The sequence below is a fragment of the Triturus cristatus genome, chromosome 10 (assembly GCF_964204655.1).
Source record: "Triturus cristatus chromosome 10, aTriCri1.1, whole genome shotgun sequence".
Taxonomy (NCBI): Eukaryota; Metazoa; Chordata; class Amphibia; order Caudata; family Salamandridae; genus Triturus; species Triturus cristatus.
Window position 1 is genome coordinate 1,244,172,550 of NC_140593.1, and position 23,425 is coordinate 1,244,195,974.

At 50.8% G+C, this 23,425-nt stretch overlaps 1 protein-coding gene across 4 annotated transcripts in view; it reads right to left on the bottom strand.

Moving 5' to 3' along the window:
• The window catches only part of KDM5C (lysine demethylase 5C), a 601,345-nt gene that overhangs the window by 298,251 nt on the left and 279,669 nt on the right, over positions 1–23,425 (bottom strand). The gene's annotated exons all lie outside the window — the stretch shown is intronic.

Sequence of the window (23,425 nt, forward strand, 5' to 3'; positions counted from 1 at the left end):
GTAATTTGTCTGCTTTATGCGGAGCATTTCCAACTTTGCCTATCCTACAATTGCCACAAGCCTTATGATTATATCAAGATTTATTTTATTCTTTTAAATTTGACACACTCTGCTTTGTCTTGTCAGCAAAGCAAACAGAAGGAGATGGACGGAGCACTGAAACTTTTCAGACATTCACCCCTAGTCACAGATCTGGGTTGAATCCATCGTTTTATAGCTCACTTCGCCACCCCAGTTCAGACCCAGCTATATGCAAATCAGTCTGACCCTGTGGCTCATGGGAACAGTCCAGCCCGAACTGCCAAGTCAGGTCTTCCCTGGACCGGAAACAAGAATCTGGGACCAGTTTCCGGGTAACACCCCTCATCGGCCTGGCTAGCTTGAATGCAGTGGTGGAACGTGAGCAAAGATGAATAAGGAGTTCCTTAGACACAAAATCGAATGTTGGCATTGAGGTGCAAGGATGGTTTTGGCAGGGGAAAGGAACAAGGCCTCTGTTGGGACAGAAGGAATAGTGCAGGACTCTGGGACTGGATGAAACTGCAGGCTTCGTACATGCGAGGAGTAATATGGGGCTCTGCGTGGAGGATCTATGATGGGGGTGGGTGTATGAAAAGTTTCAGCGCTCCCTCCATCATCTCCTAGTGTTTGCTTTGTCTTGTCAGCAAGCATTGTTTACGTATTTACATGGAATAGTTTTATTCAGCGGACATGTATCAGTTTCAGCAGCTGCGTTTTCATGTACCTGCAGTCTATTCACTTCAGCATTGCCCAAAAAGAAATAAGTTACCTACCTGTAAGAAAACAAGTTACTTACCTGTAACTTTGGTTCTCCAGTATTGGTAACTTTCATAGATTGCCATGGCTTGCATCATTCCCCGTCGGAATGGGAGTCCCCGGTAAATAAAAAATACCATAGTAGTAGGTACAAAAAAGAACAAGCATTGGCATAGACAATAGGTTTTGCTTTTGGGACCTTATAAGTATTTAGTTATGCAGCACAATATCCTTGGTGCAATAACATCAACTGCTGCATGTCTAAAAACTTATAAGGTCCCAAAGGAGAGACCTATTGGCTAGGTCAATGTTTGTTTTTAGAGGCCTGGCATGCAGTTTTAAATGTAGGCTGGTAAGAAAGGTGCCAACCCGAGGGGCAAGGTCTAGAGAGAAATAAGATAGGAAGAGAGGTGAGTTATAATGAGATAGCACAAATAGAAAGGTGAAGCACAGAATGACAGGTCAGGTAAGGAATATGCTTCTTACCAGTATGCATCTGTTCTTGGCATATGAGCTGCAGATCTACACACTGCATAGATCGCCATCTGGTGTTCGGCCCGGATGTTTGCAGTTGTTTTTCTTCTTGGAAAGTCTTTGGAAGTCACGAGGTCGGTGACTCCTCTTTTGGATCATAGCGCGCATGGGCTTCGGCTCCATCCTCAGATTGTTTTTCGCCAGCGGGGAAATGATGGAGCTTAGTAAGAAACAGGAAAGATGCCCATGTGTGTTGTATCTAAGTAAGATAAAACTGGAACAGATAATGGTAGCCGGGGAGGGTGGTGGGCGTGTGTAGATCTGCAGCTCTACATGCCAAGAACAGATGCATACTGGTAAGTAGCATATTCCGTTCGAGGCATATGAGCTGCAGATTACACACTTGGCATAGACTGTAAAGCAGTATGAACAAAAGTTACTTACCTGTAAACTGTGGTTCTCCAGTATTGTTGTCTTTCATAGATTCACATGCTTGAATATTCCCCGTCGTCGAAGTGGGAGTCCCACGGTACATAACAAAGCAATGTAGTAATAACATAAGCCTATTAGGCCTACAGGAAAGAAAAAAACCATAGAGTTTTCATGGATAGACAACTTGTCACCTTTATAACATATCACTGTCGTTATGTTCTAGGTCAAATCCAGCCAATCAGGCGTCCGCACCCTCTAGAACCCTCTCCCCAGAGACTCAGGCTCTCAAATTGTCGTAGCACAAGTGTGACATAAAGTCAAATACAAGGAAGAGCCTCTGAGGGGAGGTGGGTGGGTCGCATGTGAATCTATGAAAGACACCAATACTGGAGAACCACAGTTTACAGGTAAGTAACTTTTGTTCTTCTCCAGTATTGGGGTGTCTTTCATAGATTCACATGCTTGAATAAGAGTAGTGAGCAGTAGTAGCAGAATACAAGGTACAGAAGAAGCCAGATAGTAGTATAGACAGTGCAAAGATTATATGCATAAAATCGATATATATATATATATATATATATATATAACATCTTATACATAAATATATAAAGAAATAAAAGTACCTTGTATGCAGGAGGAGGGAAGCAACAGAGGCTCACCTTATTTAAAAAGATTACGAAGGACTGCCTGTCCCACAGCTGTATCCGTGTTGTCTGCAGCATCCAGACAGTAGTGTCTCGTAAAGGTGTGTCTGCTGGACCATGTCGCCGCTTTACAGATGGCTTGAAGAGGAACTCCAGCAAACAGCGCAGTGGAAGAAGAAACCTTCCTTGTGGAGTGCGCTTTCACAGCAGCAGCGAGAGATTTTCCTGCTTGTTGATGGCAAAAGGCAATAGCAGAGGATATCCAACGTGCTATAGATTGTTTGGTGACAGGATGACCTTGCCGCATGCGCCCGTAGGCGACAAAGAGTTGGTCAGTTTTTCGAATGGCAGCAGTTCTCTGAAGATAGAATTTGAGACATCTCTTGATATCTAAAGAATGAAGTGACTTTTCTGCAAACGTCTGAGGATTAGGAAAAAATGTTTTCAAAACAACCGGCTGATTGAGGTGGAAATCAGATGGCACCTTCAGGATATAGGCCGGATTGGTGCGAAGCAGAACAGAGTCTTTAGTAAATTGAAGAAAAGGAGGGTTAATGGTAAAGGCTTGCAAGTCACTGACCCGGCGAGACGATGTAAGCGCCAGGAGAAGAGAAGTCTTCCAGGTGACATGTTTGAGGCTGGCCTTATGTATAGGCTCGAAAGGCGATTTCATCAGCTGCGCCAATACCATATTTAGATGCCAAGGAGGAGGAGGCCGACGTATCGGAGGAAACATACGAAACAGTCCCTTGAAGAATTGTTTCATTACTCTTGACGAGTAAAGGGAGTTCGAGCCATCTTGGCAGAATCATGAGATCGCTGCTAAAAAGACCTTAAGGGTAGCATATGACAGGCCTGATTTTGCGAGGTGCAAAAAGAAAGGTAGTAGTTGTTCATGCTTGGAATGGATAGGATGAATTTTGACATCACTGCACCAGGAACAAAAGCGTTTCCATTTGAGTTTGTAAGTTTTTACAGTCGAGGGAGCTCTAGCCTTTGCTAATACTTCTCTGCATTCCACAGGGATGTCCATATTCACAAATTCAAAGTACTCAGGTTCCAAGCTGCTAAGTGTAGAGACGCAGGATCGGGATGGCAAATTTGACCGTGTTCCATGGTCAAGAGATTCGGAAGAGGACGAAGCATGATTGGGTCGCACTGAGACAGAAGCAGCAACTCCGTGAACCATATTTGTCGAGGCCATCGGGGGGCTATTAAGATGAGCAGACAGGGTTCTCTCCTCATTTTCCGTAGGACCTTGGGGACTAGAGGTATCGGTGGAAAGGCGCAAGCATAAATTTTGGACCAGTTCATCAAAAAGGCATTCCCGCATGACTTTGGTTGGGGAAGCCAACTTGCGTAGAACTGGCATTTCCGGTTCAGGTAGGTTGCGAAGAGATCCAGATTCGGGGGACCCCATAGCTGGAATATGCGATCCAGAATGGGTTGGTGTAATTCCCATTCGTGATTGGTCGTGGAGGATCTGCTTAGGGAATCCGCGAGTATGTTTGACGCTCCCGGAACATGGACTGCAGTGAGGGCGATGTGGTGTTGAATCGCCCAATTCCAAATCCTTTGGGTCTGAAGGGACAACAGAACGGACCTCGTGCCTCCTTGTTTGCTGATAAAATGCATGCACGTTGTGTTGTCCGTTCTGATCAATACCGTGCTTCCATAAATGATGCTTCGGAAAGCTTTCAGAGCCAGAAAGATGGCCAGTAATTCTAGCAGGTTGATGTGTCTTGTCTTTTGATGAACAGACCACCTGCCTTTGACAGTAAGACCCTGCAGGTGAGCGCCCCAACCTTCGAGAGAGGCGTCGGTGGTGAGGGTGAATTGTGGAGAGTCCGCCAGAAAAGGACGCCCCGAGGAGACATGTTCTTCGTGAGTCCACCATAGAAGAGCCTTTCTGAGGCGAGGAGTAACTGACTAGGTCGTTGAAATTGCCGGAGACCTGAGCCCATTGCTTGTCCAGTTCTTCTTGGACAGGTCTCATCTTCAGGCGGCAGTGAGGGACTAGAGGAATGCAGGAGGACAACATCCCTAGGAATGACTTCAACTGTCGGACAGAAACGAACTCTTTTAGATGGATAGAGGCCGCTAGATTGCGAAGACGTCGTCGTCGTTCGTGCGACACAAAAGCTTTCCCTAGAGTTGTATCCAGAATGGCTCCCAAGAACAGTCTGTTTTGAGCTGGGTGCAACTGAGATTTTTCCAAGTTCAGCGTGAGGCCCAGAGATTGGAACAGGGAGCTGCACACCCGGGTTTGTGTTGACGCTAGTTCGAAGGACTTTGCCTTCAGAAGGCAGTCGTCTAGGTAGGGAAAGATTTGGACTCCCTGAAGGCGAAGGTAAGCTGCCACCGGTGCAAGGACTTTTGTGAACACTCGGGGAGCCGAACGAAGGCCGAACGGCAGGACTTTGAATTGAAAATCCCGTCCGGCCACCCTGAATCGGAGGAACTCTGTCTTGGCAAGATGGGAAGATGAAAGTAAGCATCTTGTAGATCTAGGGTTGTCATGAAATCTCCGTGAGAGAGAAGAGGAAGGACCTCTTGTAGGGACAACATGCGAAAAGTTTGTGTCTTGATAAATTTGTTCAGGGCTCTCAAATCCAAAATGGGACGCCATTCTCCCGACTTCTTCTGACTAAGGAAAAACCTTGAGTAGAACCCCCTGCCCTTCTGTAGTTTTGGCACCACTTCGATCGCGGCCTTTCTCAATAAGATGTTTAGCTGAATCAAAAGCTCCTTCAAATGTGCAGGAGGGGGACCTCTTGGTGGAGTATTTGGAGGAATCTTTATGAATTCCAAAGCGTGTCCCCTGCGCACAAGATCGAGAACCCATCGATCTGTGGTGATTTGCGACCATTTGCAGAAGAAGCGGGAGATTCGACCTCCAAGTTTTGGAGGAGTCCGTGAGTGAGGGTAAGGAGAGTCATTGTTTCTTTGAGGAATCCTTTCCTCTGTAGGAAGATTTGCCTCTGTATTGCCTGTAATTTTGCTGCCGATACGATTGTTGGTTCTGCGAGGAGTAGCGGCCTTGTCCTTGCCTGTACTGGTTGGAATTGCCTCGAAAGGAAGAAGAGGAACCACGACCTCTTGCGCCTCGAAATGGCTGAATTGTAAAGACCCTAGAGCACGAGCTGTGTCAGTGTCCTTTTTGATTGCTTGAAGGGCATCATCTATATGTTGGCCGAAAAGTGATTCGCCGTCGTAAGGCATGTCCAGGATCTTCGTTTGCACCTCTTGACGAAAGGACGTGGCCCGTAACCAGCCCTGACGCCTGAGGACTGCAGCGCCCGCCAAAAGACGGAAGCCAGAAGAGGACACATCGATGGCGCAATCTATAATCTCCGAAGAAATTCTCTCTCCCTCTTGGAGAATCTTCAAAGCCTCTGGTCTGGATGATTCGGGAATAAGATTGATCAAAGATGAAATGTCCGACCACATTTGGCGATCGTAGCGGCCTAAGATCGCCAAAGAATTGGCGGCGCGTACCGTTGCCGCCGCCATAGTGGAAAATGTTTTCCCTATACCATCCAGTCTGCGACCTTCGCGATCTGGAGGTGCCGAGACAGGCGATGAAGGATTTCTGGATCGGCGTTGGGCTGCCTGAGTGATGATAGAATCAGGCTTCGTTTGCGAAGTCAAACAGGCAGGAGAATTTGGAGGAGCCTTGTATTTCTTGTCGATCCTAGGAAGGATGGCTGGAAGCGAGTTAGGGGTTTGCATTATTTTAAGGCCCTCTTGCCATATGAAATCAATGATTGGAATGCAGCGGACCTGCTTTTGAGGTTGGTCCTTGTGAGAAAGTGGCTCTGTATATACTGTTCCCTAATAGGTACAGGGTGTACAGAGTCCACAGTCCCCCAGAGGCTGATAGAGGTCAAAGTTAGGTATGACCTTGCTCTCAAAAGTGGTAGCTTGGTCGAGCAGTAAGGCAGTACCAGAGGACAGTGTAAAGCATTTATTGTACACACTCAGTCAGCAAATGGTTTCACACACTCAATAACTGAACTCTAGGCCAATGGTTTATATATATAAAATATATGCTTGTTTTATTTTTAGAACCACAAAGGGGGTAAAAATATACTTTCTCAGAATGAGAGGTTGAATATTAATACTTTTGTCTTAAGCAATAAATTTGTGTAAACAGTCACAGTTGGTTGCAATAAACAATCCTATTTCCTAAACATAACAATGCATTGAGCTCAATGGTAAATTCAGGATATTTGTAATAAATTACTTTTCAGATTACTTTTGGAATTCCAGGTCTGGCTCCTAGAACCAGCCTGGGGTCAGTATTCAGAATCAAGTGATGAGTCGACTTAATAACTGTAATGATTTTTAAATAATATTTAGCGGTTTCAAAAGTTAGCACTTAGAAAATATTTCAAAGAAAACATTCAATGGATCTCTATGGCAAGAAATTCAAATTGCAGGTAGAGTACTTTATAGTTACTTTAGTAATCCAGGACTGGGTACCTAGACCCAGGACTGGGGTCCTTATCAAAAGCAGGTAAGTAATTTTGTTTGCAGAAATGGTACGATTTTAAAAGAATATTTCAAATTTGCAAAAATAGACACTTAGAAGAAATTTCACAGAAAAGCAGACAATGGTTTCCTATGGGAGAAAAATGAGTTAGAGGCAAGTATAGTTGTGAACACTTTTCAGGGTCAGGGCTGGGCACCAAGATCCAGCACTGGGAGCTCACCTAGGAGCAGGTGAGTAAATTCGTTTTTGTCACTTGGCTGATTTTTGGTGAATTTTTGCAGTTTTGAAAAGTTCACACTTAGAAGATTTTTGAAGAAAAAGCCAGTCAATGTTACCCTATGAGGAAAATGAAGTTAGCGGTTTAAGGGTAAGTACTCGACAGGCAGAGTTGAAATTCCGGGCATGGACTCAAGGGTCCCCCAGTGTTTGGTAGGTACAGTTGGTTCACCCTCAGCGGTTTCCGGACGGCCGGGTGCAGAGAGAGTTAGGCCCAATGTTATCCTATGAGGGATAGGGGGGCCTTGGTTGGTGGCTGCTGTCTGGCAAGCCACGCGGCTGTGGGAGCTGGGCTCCTGGTCACTTACTCAGGGCAAGTGGGGAAGTAGGTTAGTGTAGAGAGGGCACTGCCAGGGCCACTCAGGCGGCTGGGTGCAGGGAGCTTTTGAGCCTTCGGGCGCTCAATGGAAATCAATGGGAATGTTCCGGTTTGGAAAAAGGCTGCAGGCTCGGGGACGAGGATGTTTCAGGTGCCACCACCACTTCGAGAGGTAAGTTGGGTAGTTGTAGGTTAGGTGGGTACCCCGGGATTGGGCACAGGGGGCCGCAGGGCGCCGGGTGCAGGGGTGCCTTTTGACGTCGGGAATCTTACCCTCTGGTTGATCGCGGTTGGGGTGGCACTTGGTTCTGAGGCTGCAGGCTTCCTCCGGGATGTCGAGGGGGGTCCTTGGGTGCCGGACTCGGGGTCACAGTCGCCGTGGGGTCGTCGAACAAGTTACTTACCTTCGGTAACGATGTATCTGTAAGAAACATTAGTTAGTTAGATTCCTCACCTTAGAATATCCCCAGGCGTCAGACTGGATCCGGAAGATTTTTCGTCAGCAATACCCCTTGCGCGTCGCTAGGCGTCGTCTGCGGCTCCGCGTCCGTCGTCGGCGTCGTGCGCCGGGATGACGTCGTCGGAGTACTTAGACGCCGCCCTCGCGCGCTGACGTCAGTTCTTGTACATAGCCTTCCGCGCCAGGAACGCAGAGCCATGCAAAGACCGACACTGGTGCCAAAAATAAAATCTAGGGGCCTAAAAAGGATAACCTTAACCCTAGATGTCAGTTCGCAGAACGGGGAGGATGGGAGGGTCGGTGAGGAATCTAACTAACTAATGTTTCTTACAGATACATCGTTACCGAAGGTAAGTAACTTGTTCATCTGAAAGAAACACGTTAGTTAGATTCCTCACCTTAGAATAGATACCCAAGCAATACCATCCCCGGTGGTGGGTCTGCGAACCAAGATCACACCAGAAAGTCCTGGAGGACAGAACGGCCAAAGAAGCCATCCCTCCGGACTTGGCTGTCAAGGCAATAATGCCTGGCAAACGTGTGTAGCGAAGCCCACGTCGCCGCCTGACAGATGTCCTGCAAAGGGACTCCCCGTCCCAAGGCAGTAGTAGCCGCAGTGGCCAGAGTAGAATGGGCGCGCAGCCCAACAGGAGGGTCTTTTTTAGCCAAGGAATAGCAAAGTTTTATACACAAAACGACCCACCGAGAGATGGTCCGTTTGTGCACAGCTTTCCCCTTCTTAGCGCCCACGTACCCAACAAAAAGCTGGTCGTCCACCCGGAACTGTTTTGTGCGGTCCAGATAAAAGGAGAGCGCACGTTTTGGGTCCAGACGGTGGAGCCTCTCTTCCTCTTTGGAAGGATGCGGAGGCGGAAAGAAGGTGGGCAAGGTGACAGACTGCCCAAGATGAAAGGGGGTCACCACTTTAGGAAGAAAGGAGGGACGAGGCCGAAGGACAACCTTGTCCGGATGAACAGATAGAAAAGGAGGCTTTGAAGACAAAGCCTGGAGCTCACTCACCCGTCTAGCCGAGGTGATGGCTACCAGAAAAGCAGTCTTAAGAGTCAGAAGACGAAGAGGGCAATTGTGAAGAGGCTCGAAGGGAGCGCACATCAGGAATGTCAAGACCAGATTCAAGTCCCACTGAGGCATTACAAAAGGGACAGGAGGGAACGTATGTGTAATGCCTTTGAGAAAGCGTGTAACCACAGGGGACTTGAAAAGAGAAGGCTGATCAGGAAGCCGCAAGAAGGCGGAGATGGCAGCAAGATAACCTTTCAGGGTGCCCAGGGCAGAGCCCTGCTGGGCCAGAGAAAGAAGGAAGAGGAGAACCTCAGAAAGAGGGGCGGAAAGGGGATCCACAGCCTTTGCTGTGCACCATGCCACAAATTTGTTCCACCGGCAGGCGTATACCGACTTTGTGGAGGGACGCCTGGCTGCCAGAATGATATCACAGACTTCAGGAGGCAAGTCAAATGGCATCAACTGCCGCCGCTCAATCTCCACGCATGGAGGTGGAGGCTGGACAGGTTCGGGTGGAGGACCGTCCCCTGCTGCTGCGACAGAAGATCCTCCCGAAGGGGCAGACGTATCGGGGGATCGGTCAACAGACTGAGTAGCTCGGGATACCAGTATCTTCGTGCCCAATCCGGAGCCACCAAGATGACTTGGGCCCGGTCGTGCCTGATCTTCTTCAGCACTCTGGGCAGAAGTGGTATAGGCGGAAAGGCGTACAACAGACCGCAACTCCACTCGTGACGAAAAGCGTCGCCGAGCGAGTGCCGCCTTGGAAATTCCAACGCGCAGAACTGCTGACATTGCGCGTTCTCTTCGGTGGCGAATAGATCTAACCAAGGCTCTCCCCACTGCTGAAAGAGGCCTTGCGCCACTTCGGAGTTCAGACGCCATTCGTGATCCATCATGCACCGGCGGCTGAGTTCGTCTGCTCTGGCGTTCAGAGAGCCCGCCAGATGTTGAACCACCAGGGTGACGCCCTGGTGTTCCAGCCATGTCCAGAGGCGCAGAGCCTCCTGACAAAGGGTCCACGACCCCACCCCGCCCTGTTTGTTGCAGTACCACATGGCGGTGGTGTTGTCCGTGAACACCTGCACGACACTTCCCCTGACAGAGGGAAGGAAGGCTTTCAGTGCAAGCCGGATCGCTCTCAACTCCAACAGGTTGATGTGGAGACGAGACTCCGCCGGAGACCAGAGGCCTCTGATCTCCGCCTCTCCCATATGGCCACCCCATCCCAGGAGGGACGCATCCGTCACTACGACATGCTCTGGTTGGGGAAGGGAGAGGCTCTTGCCCTTGACCCACTCGCGGTCCGTGAGCCACCACTGCAACTGCTGTGCAGTGCCCTCCGAGATCAAGACATGGTCGGACAGGTTGCCGTGATGCTGGGCCCACTGAAACTTCAGGTCCCACTGCAGAGCCCGCATGCGCCGCCTGGCGTGATGCACTAGTAGGATGCAGGAAGCCATCAGCCCCAGAAGCCGCAACACTAGCCTGACCGAAACCCGGGATAGAGGCCGAAAGATGGGAATCAGGGCCCGTATATCCCGGACCCGCTGTTCCGGTGGATGGACCCGGAACTGCGCCGAATCGAGAACCGCTCCGATGAAGAGGAGCTTCTGAGAGGGACTCAAGTGTGACTTCGGCACGTTGATGGAAAACCCCAGCAAATGCAGGAGATCCGCCGTAGTCTGGAGGTGGGAGACGACTGCCTGGGGCGAGCCCGCCTTCAACAACCAGTCGTCGAGATAGGGGAAGACTGGAACCCCTGATCTGCGCAGATGAGCTGCGACCACCGCCATCACTTTCGTGAACACCCGAGGGGCACTGGTGAGGCCGAAGGGGAGCACGGTAAACTGAAAGTGCTCTTGGCCCACCGTGAACCGCAGGTAACGCCGGTGGGCCGGCAGGACGGGGATATGGAAATATGCGTCCTGCAAGTCCAACGCTACCATACAGTCTCCAGGGTCTAGGGCAGCTAAAACCTGAGCCAACGTGAGCATCTTGAACCTTTCCTTTCGGAGGAAGGCATTGACGTTTCGGAGGTCCAAGATAGGGCGTAGGCCCCCTTTGCCCTTCTTGGGAACCAGAAAGTAGTGGGAATAACAACCACGACCTACTTCTGGACTCGGAACGCGCTCGACGGCCCCCTTGGCCAAGAGAGCCGAAACTTCCTCGCGGAGAAGATGCAAATGATCCCCAGAGATACGGTGGTGCTGCGGTGGCATGGCTGGAGGGGTCGTCTCGAAGGGGAGGGAGTAGCCCCTGCGGACGATTTGCAGCACCCACCTGTCCGATGTTATGGACCGCCAGTGGAGCAGGTGATGGCGAACTCTGCCGCCCACTGGCGTGGTATGGGCCGGAAAGCTCGGACTAGGAGGGCTTTGAGGCGGATGCTGCAGGGGTGGAAGTGGGCTGACCACGTCGGCCTCCATTTCCGCCACGGCGGAAGCCACGTCCGCGACCGCGCGCAGGTTGGTTCTGCGGCTGGTGGCTTTGCGGACGTGAGGAGGCGCCCCTTCCTTGGCCACGAAAGGGGCGAAAAGCGGAGGTGTGCGCCCGCGGAGCCGAGAGGCCCAAGGACTTGGCCGTAGCCCGGGAGTCCTTAAAGCGGTTCAGCGCACTGTCCGCCTTCTCACCAAACAGGCGAGTGCCATCAAAGGGCATGTCCATGAGGGTGGTCTGGACATCCCCGGAAAATGACGTGGACCGCATCCAGGCGTGGCGGCGGAGCGCCACCGTGGTCGAAATCGCCCGACCCAGCGAGTCCGTGGTGTCAAGCCCACATCGTATGGCGTGCCGTGCTGCATCCCTCCCATCGGCCAAAGCCTGGGTAAGACGCGTCCGGACCTCCTCCGGACACAGGGGCAGCACGTCTTCCACCGTATCCCACAGGGAATGGGAATAACGGTCCAAGAGACAGGCGGTATTTAAGGACCGCAGGCCCAAACTAAGGGACGAAAACAGTTTCTTGCCAAACTGCTCGAGTCTCTTGGAATCCTGATCCGGCGGAGCGGTCGGGAAGGAGGATTGGGAGGTAGAGGCCTGGATAACCAGACTCTCGGGGGTGGGGTGTTGGGACAGGAAACTGGGGTCGCCCGGAGCAGGGCGGTGGTGCCTGGCAACGTTCCTATCCACAGGAGGAACTGTGGAGGGCTTGGACCAGGTGCCCTGCAGAACGTCAGTGAGGGCCTCGTTGAACGGCAGCAGAGGCTCAGTGGAGCTTGCTGAGGTTTGAAGCACCTCAGTGAGGATGTTAGTCCTCACAGCCACGGCAGGCAACTCGAGCCCAAGGGCCTCGGCCGCCTTGCGCAGCACCACAGAAAATGCTGCACCCTCCTCCGAAGCCACGGTCGGAGGAGAAGTGAATCCAGTGTCTGGCGAGGTGTTCAGCCCACTGGCCTCCCCCAGTTCATCTGCCCAGTCCTGAGAAAGCTGTGACTGAACAGCCAGAGGGTCCTCGAACCCCTCCCAGTCGCCCCCTTCTTCCGATTCCTGATAAACAGGAGGAATGATCGGAACCGGACTGTAGAGATGGTAGGACTCAAGCGGCGTCGGACGCGGCGTCGGCGGACGCCGTGCCGGCGTCGGGTCCGGATGAGGGCTAAACTGGGGTGTCGGCGTCACAGGCGTCGGCGGCGCCGGTGACGGCGTCGGTGGTTCAGGCGTCGGCGCCGGTGGAGGAGTGACTAGGTCAACCGGCGTCGACTGGGGCCCAGGCAAGGGCCCCGCGGGGACCTGCGGCGTCGAGACCGGAGTCGTCGACGGCGCCGGGGCCGGAGCCGCCGGCACACGAGGTCGCCCAGTCGAGTCCGCGGGGCCCGAAGGCGCGCCAGCGGGCGTCGACGGCGGGTCCAGGCTCCTCATGGCCGAGAGGAAGGCACTGATCTCCGCCGGCGCCGCGTCAGCCCCAGGGACCGGAAGGTATGGGGGCGGACGCGGCACCTGCGGCTCCGCCGGAGCCGCGGGGGTGGAACCACCCTGACCCTCGGCCGAGTCGCGCAACCGGCGAGGGGAGTCCGAAGAGCGATGTCGCCTCTTGGACTTCTTTGAGCGTTTGGACTTACCCGACGACTTGGAGCCGGACGAGCGATGGCGTCGGCTAGGGCTCCGCGAGCGATCCTTGGACCTCCTCCTGGACCGGGATCGCGCACGACGCGGAGCCGAGTGGCGAAGCTCGAGAAGCTTGCGGGACCGCTCCCGCCTAGCCTTCGAAGTCAGGGCCTGACAGTCGTTGCACGACTCCGCGTCGTGGTCGGGGCCTAAGCAGTAGAGGCACCGGCGGTGGTGATCGGTCACCGACATCAGTCGATGACAATCGTCGCAAGCCTTGAACCCAGGCATCCTACCGGCACCAGATGTCGACAGACAAGGATCAAAAATGATCAAAAAAGATTTAGTCAAAAAAGACTAAAAGGGGTAGCTCTCCCGGATCTGCGCTTACTGGCGCGGAAAAAAGAAGAACTGACGTCAGCGCGCGAGGGCGGCGTCTAAGTACTCCGACGACGTCATCCCGGCGCACGACGCCGACGACGGACGCGGAGCCGCAGACGACGCCTAGCGACGCGCAAGGGGTATTGCTGACGAAAAATCTTCCGGATCCAGTCTGACGCCTGGGGATATTCTAAGGTGAGGAATCTAACTAACGTGTTTCTTTCAGATCTCAGGGTCTTTGTCCACTCCGGCACTGGCCAGGCTTGGCTGGTGCAGAGTGTGTTGGGTCCGCGGTTCCGGGCTGCTGCCAGGGGTTAAAAATAGGTTTCTTGAGTAGAGCCTCTACTCATGGGAGTCCCAGGGGCTTAGAGCCAAAAGGTAGCCAGGTCCTCCGGGGTTGGTGAGGTTGCTGGCCACGAGAGATGCCGCGCTGGTGCAGGTTCGAGAGTCGACAGGCCGGTAGGGCTGGGGCCTAAGCAGTTGGTGTCTTCTTCTCTTTTTAGCAGCTGCAGGGCAGGTCTTTGTTCTTCTTGCTCTTCTTGTAATTTTCTATCTGGAATCTAAGGAAGGTTGGTTCAGGGGGCCCCTAAATACTAGATTTAGGGGCGTTACAGGTAGGTGAAGGCCAGGGACCAATGGGTCCTTGTCCTGGGGTGGGTACACCCCCTATCCTGCCTCTCTCCTGTGGGAGGGGGGCAGTAGCCTAATCCTGATAGGGTAGGGCCTCCCATCTTCAAGACGGCGAGAGCCCGGAGATGTGCTTCACCTCGCCTCCCCCACCTGAGGGGTGGGGTTGGCAGGCTGGCACATCCCCTGTCCTTGTATGGGGTTTCCGGCCAAGCTTCCCGCCAGAGTGGGGGGTTGCAGTGGCCTGGGGAAACTCCAAATGGCGGCCTGCCTTTGAAGCTTCCCTTTGCTCATCCTGGGGGAGGAGATCTCACCTCACCCAGGATGTGCATTGTTGCAGGCCCGGGAGAGCAGGGGCTCTCCCACCCAGGGGTCCAGCAACGTGTCTGCTGTGTGGCAGCCTGGGCAGCCTCAGAGCAGACGTGGATTGTAAGTTAGCTGTAAGGGGGCATCTCTAAGATGCCCTCTGGGGTGCTTAGTACATTAAATCCTACACTGGCATCAGTGTGGGTTCAATGTGCTGAGAAGTTTGATACCAAACTTCCCAGGCTTCAGTGTTGCCAATATGGTACTGTGGAGCTCGTGTTTGACAAGCTCTCAGCACCATGCACTCTTAAATGACAGCACTGCACTTAGTGCCCAGGAATGGACCCGGGTACTGTAGGGGCACAGGGCTCATGCTCCTGTGCCCACACCATAGGCGTAATGCACCCAGCTAGAGGGGTGGCTGACAAATGCCTTGGCAGTGTAGGTGATGGGCATGGTACACAGTGATGTGTGCCATGTCGACTCTTTGTTTTGTCCTGCACCCAGACACTCAGCCTGCAAGGGCAGTGTGTGTGTGTGTAAGGGTACAGGGCCTCTGAGGGTGGCAAGATGAGTGCTGCAGCCCTTAGAGGCCTTCCCTGGCCACAAGGCCCTGGGTACCTAGGGTACCATTTACTAGGGGCCGACATGTGGCTAGGGTTTGCCAATTTGGAGTTTGTGTGGTTTAAGGAAGGAACATAGGCCCTGGGCACCTGATTGGCAGGAACCCAGGGTACACTCAATCGAAGTACATTCAGCAATTTAGCAAAAAGTGGTGGCATACCATGCAAGAAAGATGGCACTTTCTCACAGTCCTTAAAGTCATATAAAAACAATCTTCCTCTCTAGTCGTCATAGGGAGGTGAAATCTTGTAGCTGCTCTCTCCATGAGCAAATGGAAACCACCAATGTCAACTGGGGGAGAATCCAAAGGAGCGGGATCAGCGGGAGAAGGTGTTTGGATCTGATAGTTGTCCCAGTCAGAAAGGAGGGAAGCATCGTCCAGCTCACCCTCCTCCTTGTCAGCGTCATCATCCTGGTCCTCGACAACATCCTCAAGCGTGAAAAGAGGAACCCCAAGAGATTGTTCACGAGTCACTGGCGTCGGTGTGACTACTGGTTCCGTATGAAACACAGATTGTTGAGGTGTTTGTGGTGTTGGAGTGGTATGCCCAGACCGTGGAAAACGGCGATTATAATCATCAAGCATATACTGCAAATTGGAAATCCGGCTTAGAGGCAATTGTGCCATGGAAGGTTGCGGAACCGGATGCGTGTCATAAGAGGAGAGATCCTCTTGTCGCAAATCCTCCTCATCATCATCATCATCATCATCATCATCAGTGTCCTGACATTTAATCAAGAGCTCGGAAGGACTGCGAGCAGGCCGAAATCTGTCATCCTCATATTCATCATTGTCAGATGAAAACAGCAGCTCAGGAGGTTGCACAGATGGTTTGAGTGGCATGAGGGTCCCCAGAGACGATTGTCGACGTTGGAGTAGAGAGGTTGATGTGTCCAATGGTATTAAAGCCAGATTTGGAGCTGTAGCAGTCGTTGCCGGTGCTGAAATTCGCCGTTGGGCTACCGTCGACGACGAAGCCACCGCAGACGACGAAGCCACCGTCGACGACGAAGCCACCGTCGACGACGATGTCTGCTTTTTCTTATGCTTGATACTCGTCGACGACGAAGTTAAAGGCAACGTCGACGAGATGGGTCTCACCTTCACAGATACCAGCGTCGACGGTGAAGACGCCGACGACATGATCATTGCCGTCTTCAGAGACATAGATGCCGAGGTCGTCTATGTAGGTGCGACGACTGCAGCTCTCGTCGACTGAGGAAGGCTAGATGAACTAGTCGACGAGAGAGGCAGTTTTTGAGGTAAAAACTGCGCAGCTGGAGTCTTAGACGCCTGAGAATCAGATCTCGGGGGCGTCAGGGAAACAGAGAGACTCCTGTGGGGGGAAATCATCCCTCTTGAAGTTGAAGGTTCTCCATGCTGTTTCTTCACCATTTTTGGACGAGGAGAAACCTTTTGAGAGTCAGAAGACCTCTTGAAAGAGGGAGCAGTTTGGATAGAAGACACACTCTCCACATCAGAAACAGGATTTTCTGAGGTCTTCAGCTTCTGTAGCCACAGAAGGAGACGCCCCTCTCTGTCCTTCAAAGTTTTCTGTGAGAAGGTTCTACAGATTTTACAGTCCTTAACCAAATGTTCAGGATACAAACAATAAATACATTTTTTGTGAGGATCTTCAGAATGAAGTCTCAGTTTACCACAGCTCCCACAAGGTCTGAAGAGGGATTTCTTGGTTGAAGACATCCTAGACTCAATCTCTGTGAAAAATGAGATGAAAAAAACTGAGCAAGCTCAGGGAGACTCCCTTCACACGACGTGCGGTAGAAAATCTGAGAGCCTGAGTCTCTGGGGAGAGGGTTCTAGAGGGTGCGGACGCCTGATTGGCTGGATTTGACCTAGAACATAACGACAGTGATATGTTATAAAGGTGACAAGTTGTCTATCCATGAAAACTCTGGTTTTTTCTTTCCTGTAGGCCTAATAGGCTTATGTTATTACTACATTGCTTTGTTATGTACCGTGGGACTCCCACTTAGACGACGGGGAATATTCAAGCATGTGAATCTATGAAAGACACCCCAATACTGGAGAACCACCCCTAGCGGCGACCACCAGTATCTGTTGCAGTAGTTTGAAATAGTGTTTTGAGTACAGCCTGGCCCACACTAGCTTGTTGTTTGGTTTGCACATCAACACAGTAGTGTTTTGTGAATGTGTGCGGTGTAGACCATGTAGCTGCCCTGCAGATGTCATCTAAGGGAATGTTCCCTAAAAATGCCATTGAAGCCCCTATCTTTTGTGTTGAGTGGGCTTTAGAAGGAACAGAATGTACGTTTTGCTTTAGGGTAACATCTGTATGCATTTGACAATCCACCTAGCTATCCCAGATTTTGATATGGGGTTGCCTTTGTGTGGTGGTGACAAAGACACGAATAGTTGTTTGGTCTTACAAAAGGGTTTTGTTATCTCTATGTAGTATAGTAGTGCTCTTTTGACACCCAAGATGTGAAGAGCTCTTTCCGCAACAGTTTGTGGCCGCGAGAAGAATACAGGCAGCTCTACAGATTGATTGAGGTGGAAGGGATGTGAGAAAGTGCCATCTTTCTTGCATGGTATGCCCCCACTTTTTGCTGAAATGCTGAATGTACTTTGAGTGTGCCCTGGACTCCTGCCAATCAGGAGCCCAGGGCCTATGTTCCTTCCCTAAACAAAAACATCAAAACCAAATGGGCAAACCCTGGCCACATATCAGCCCCTGGTAAATGGTACCCTCGGTACCCAGGGCCTTGTGACCAGGAACGGCCTCTAAGGGCTGCAGCACTCATTGGGCCACCCTTAGAAGCCCTGTACCCTAACTCCCACACACTGCCCTTACAGGCTGGGTGTCTGGGTGCAAGACAAAACACAGAGTCGACATGGCACACATCCCTGTGTGCCATGCCCATCACCTACACTGCCATGGCATACATCAGCCACCCCTCTAGCTGGATGCCCTATGCCAATTGTGTGGGCACAGGAGCCGTGTGTCCCTACAGTACCCAGGTCCATTCCTGGGCACTGTAAGTGCAGTGCTGCCATTTAAGAGTACATGGTGCTGAGAGCTCGTCAAACACGAACTCCACAGCAACATAATGGCAACACTGAAGATTGGTATCAAACTTCTCAGCACATTAAACCCACACCGATGCCAGTATGAGATTTAATGTACCAAGCACCCCAGAGGGCATCTTAGAGATGCCCCCTAAAACCCAACCTACAATCCATGTCTGCTCTGAGGCTGCCTAGGCTGCCACACAGCAGACATGTTGCTGGACCCCTGGGTAGGAAAGCCCCTGCTCTCCTGGGCCTGCAGCAACAATGCACATTCTGGGCGAGGTGCTAAATCTCCTCCCCCAGGATGGGCAGGGGGAAGCTTCAAAGGCATGCCGCCTCTGTGAGCTTCCCCAGGCCACTGTAACCCCCCACTCTGGCGGGAAGCTTGGCTGGAAACCCCAAATAAGGACAGGGGATGTGCCAGCCTGCCAACCCCACCCCTCAGGTGGGGGAGGTGAGGTGAAGCACATCTCCGGGCTCTCGCCATCTTGAAGATGGGAAGGCCTGCCCTATCAGGACTAGGCTACTGCCCCCTCCCACAGGAGAGAGGCAGGATAGGGGGTGTACCCACCCCAGGACAGGGACCCATTGGTCCCTGCCCTTCACCTACCTTTAACGCCCCTAAATCTAGTATTGAGGGGAAGCCTGAACCTTCCTTCCCCAGATTCCAGATTCCAAAATACAAAGAAGAGCAAGAAGAAAGAAGACCTGCCCTGCAGCTGCTAAGAAGAGGAAGACACCAACTGCTTTGGCCCCAGCCCTTCCGGCCTGTTGACCCTCGAACCTGCTCCTGCTCCAACCCGGCACCTCTTGTGGCCAGCAACCTCACAAACCCCGGAGGACCTGGCTACCTTTTGGCTCTAAGCCCCCTGGGACTCCCACGAGTAGAGGCTCTACTCAAAACCTACCTCTAATCCCTGGCAGTAGCCCGGAACCGCGAACCCAGCACACTCTGCACCAGCCAAGCCTGGCCAGTGCCGGAGTGAACAAAGACCATGAGGAAGACCCCACGGCGACTGTGACCCAGAGTCCGGCACCCAAGGACCTCCCTCGACACTCCAGAAGAAGCCTGCAGCCTCAGAACAAGGTGCCCCCCCCTACCGTAATCAACAGAGGGTAAGATTTCCCGACACTAAAAGGCACCCCTGCACGCGGCGCCCCGCGGCCCCCTGTGCCCATTCCCGGGGTACCTACCTATCCTCCAACTACCCAACTTAGCTCTCGAAGTGGTGGTGGCACCTGAAGAATCCTCGTCCCCGAGCTTGCAGTCTTTCTAAACCGGAGATTTCCCATTGAAATCAATTGAGCGCCCGAAGGCTCAAAAGCACCCTGCACCCAGCCGCCCTAGTGGCCCTGGCAGTGCAACCTCAACACTTATCTACTTCCCCACTTGCCCTAAGTGACCAGGAGCCCAGTTCCCACAGCCGCTTAGCTTGCCAGTCAGCAGCCACCAACCAAGGCCCCCCCCCCTATCCCTCATAGGATAACATTGGGCCTAACTCTCTCTGCACCCGGCTGCCCTAGAGCCGCTGAGGGTGAACCAACTGTACCTACCTGACCCTGGGGGACCCCTGAGTCTATGCCCAGAACCTCAACTCTGCCAGTCGAGTACTTACCTTTAAACCGATAACTCGATTTTCTTCATAGGGTAACATTGACTGGCTTTTTCCTCAAATTTCTTCCAAGTGTGGAATTCTCAAATCTTAAAATATTCACCAAAAATCAGCCGAGTAATGAAAACAAAAATACTCACCTGCTCTTAGGTGAGCTCCCAGTGCTGGATCTTGGTGCCCAGCACTGACTCTGAAAAGTACCCACAACTATACATACTTACCTTTAATTTATTTTTCTTCCATAGGAAACCATTGACTGTTTTTCTGTGAAATTTCTTTTAAGTGTTGATTTCTGCAATCTTTAAATATTCTTTAAAAATTGTATAATATCTGAAAACGTAATTACTTACCTGTTTTGGATAAAGGTCCCAGTACTGAGTCTAGGCACCCAGTACTGGATTACAAAAGTAACGAGAACATACTGTACCTGCAACTTGAATTCTCTTCCATAGGGAATCATTGACTGTTTTCTTTGAAATACTTTCAAAGTGTCAACTTTTAAAATAGCTAAATATTGTTTAAAAATCATCACAGTAACTAAGTCGACTTTCATCACTTGATTCTAAGTACTGACCCAGGACTGAATCTAGGATCCAGTCCTGGAATTACAAAAGTAATCCTAAAAGTTATCTGTTGCAAATACCTTGAAATTTCCATTGAGCTCAATGCATTATTGTGTTTAAAATAAGAGTTGCTTATTGCAACCACTTGTAACGGTTTACAAAAGTCAATTACGTATTGGAAAAATATTTATATAAAGCAACTCATTCTGAGAAAGTATATTTTAATACCTATTGTTGGTTCTAAAATAAAACCAGCATATATTTTTTATATATAAACCATTGGCCTAGAGTTCAGTTATTGAGTGTGTGAGACCATTTGCTGACTGTGTACAACAAATGTTTACACTGTCCTCTGATACTGCCTTACTGCTCGACCAAGCTACCACTTTAGAGAGTAAGGTTATATCTAACTTTAACCTCTGCCAAACCTCTGGGGACTGTGGACTCTGTACACCCTGTACCTATTTGGGAATAGTATATACAGAGCCACTTTCTCACATATTGGCATTGCAAAGAATAATGCAACACCAATAGCTCAAACATTCAGTAATGCAAGACCCATTGCATTGCAAATGCTTATTTGTAACGGCCAGCTGGATTGGCACTGGAGATGTACGCATTATAGATGGACCATCGCTCTCGGCTGTTGACATACATGTTTTGATACAGTACTGTCTTAGAGGAAAGGTTTGATGCCATAGAACAATCTCTACTGCAGCATTGTACATAGCAATTAATAGTGCCTGGCAGTTCTCATCCTACACCCAATATGGAGACGGAAATGAAGCATCCAGCATGTAGTCCAAAATCGAGCGGAAACCGGAGAAAGAAAGTAACTGTCTCTCCTTGGAAAGAATGAACGTGGGAGATGAGGTGCATACGTCACAATGTTAGAAGACACAAAACCACATCACGGGTTAGGCAGCTGATTCTAGTACAGAGTCTGCCATGAATAGGATTATGCATTTCAATTACCTGAAGATGCACCAGAGCTGCTGATAACCAGCCATGCCCTACAGGGTAATGCCGAGCGGGACTGAAAGCGATCGCGAAAGTGATCGCTATTGAAAAACAAACAGGCCCGCGAGTGGTGCGCGCGCGCCACAGCGAGCCATGTGGTTTTAATTATCGCGACGTGTCTGGGCACGATAATTGAAAACAGATGTCTGCGTGCGGGTAACAGACACCAATAGGCCATGGGCAGAACAACGCGACCGCCTTTGGCCTATTGGTGCTGTCTTACTAAAAAATACGACTGCACACGCCAATACCGTGGTTCAAAACGAATCACACACGCACGAGCGTGTGCGATTCCAGGGTCCGTTTTGGAACCCTCCACAAATGAGCTCTTTTGAAATAAAATAAATCAACGCGGCTGCCCTGGCCGCGGTAAACAAGGGTTGCACCATTTCGGATTGAAAGGCTGGGGAAGGTAATACTCCTTTCCGTGGCACGATGTCTCCATTGCTTACAAGAGCGCGCAGCCTCAGAGTCCCTACCTACTAAAGGTTTTCAAAAAAGCTTTGTTGTACACAGAGGCATGGAGCCTACTACGGATTGACACTAACTCACCTGTAATATTGCAAGTACCATCATGCAAAGTGGCGTTTACTGCAAGCCGCGCCCACAATGGGCGGACTCATTTCAAATAAAGTAAGAACAAATCAACAGGAGCTGTTTGTGCCTCTGGGAACTCATGATTAAGAGGCGTTTGCCTCGAAACGCGTAAAGTATCAGCTTTTCAAAGGACTGAGAGGGAGCGTGCTGCATCGAGGTTGACATAGACTGAGAGGTCGGAGCATCGTCGAGTGCATAACTTGAGCGCAAGGGCTTTTGAAATAAAATAAACCATTGGCCTAGAGTTCAGTTATTGAGTGTGTGAGACCATTTGCTGACTGTGTACAACAAATGTTTACACTGTCCTCTGATACTGCCTTACTGCTCGACCAAGCTACCACTTTAGAGAGTAAGGTTATATCTAACTTTAACCTCTGCCAAACCTCTGGGGACTGTGGACTCTGTACACCCTGTACCTATTTGGGAATAGTATATACAGAGCCACTTTCTCACATATTGGCATTGCAAAGAATAATGCAACACCAATAGCTCAAACATTCAGTAATGCAAGACCCATTGCATTGCAAATGCTTATTTGTAACGGCCAGCTGGATTGGCACTGGAGATGTACGCATTATAGAGGGACCATCGCTCTCGGCTGTTGACATACATGTTTTGATACAGTACTGTCTTAGAGGAAAGGTTTGATGCCATAGAACAATCTCTACTGCAGCATTGTACATAGCAATTAATAGTGCCTGGCAGTTCTCATCCTACACCCAATATGGAGACGGAAATGGAGCATCCAGTATGTAGTCCAAAATCGATCGGAAACCGGAGAAAGAAAGTAACTGTCTCTCCTTGGAAAGAATGAACGTGGGAGATGAGGTGCATACGTCACAATGTTAGAAGACACAAAACCACATCACGGGTTAGGCAGCTGATTCTAGTACAGAGTCTGCCATGAATAGGATTATGCATTTCAATTACCTGAAGATGCACCAGAGCTGCTGATAACCAGCCATGCCCTACAGGGTAATGCCGAGCGGGACTGAAAGCGATCGCGAAAGTGATTGCTATTGAAAAACAAACAGGCCCGCGAGTGGTGCGCGCGCGCCACAGCGAGCCATGTGGTTTCAATTATCGCGACGTGTCTGGGCACGATAATTGAAAACAGATGTCTGCGTGCGGGTAACAGACACCAATAGGCCATGGGCAGAACAACGCGACCGCCTTTGGCCTATTGGTGCTGTGTTACTAAAAAATATGACTGCACACGCCAATACCGTGGTTCAAAACGAATCACACACGCACGAGCGTGTGCGATTCCAGGGTCTGTTTTGGAACCCTCCACAAATGAGCTCTCGCCTGCGCGAGCACTGCTGCGCAGTGCAACGCAGAGCACGAGCCCTAAAAACGGTTGGAGAACTTGTGGATGAAGTGTTGACCGTCCACTACGAATCGGAGATATTTTCTGTGAGCGCTGTGAATGGGAATGTAGAAATAGGCGTCCTTGAGGTCTAGAGTAGCAAGTAAGTCGCCCTGGGAAAGTAAAGGAAGGACCTGCTGAAGTGTGACCATGTGGAAGTGGTCTCAATGTAAGCCGAGGTTTAGAGGTCTGAGGTCTAAAATAGGCCTTAGAGATACGTCCTTCTTTGGTATGAGAAAATAAAAGGAGTAAACTCCCTTGTTTTGTTGGTGCAGGGAAACTGGTTCTATTGCACTTTTTGTAGGAGGGATATTACCTCCTGC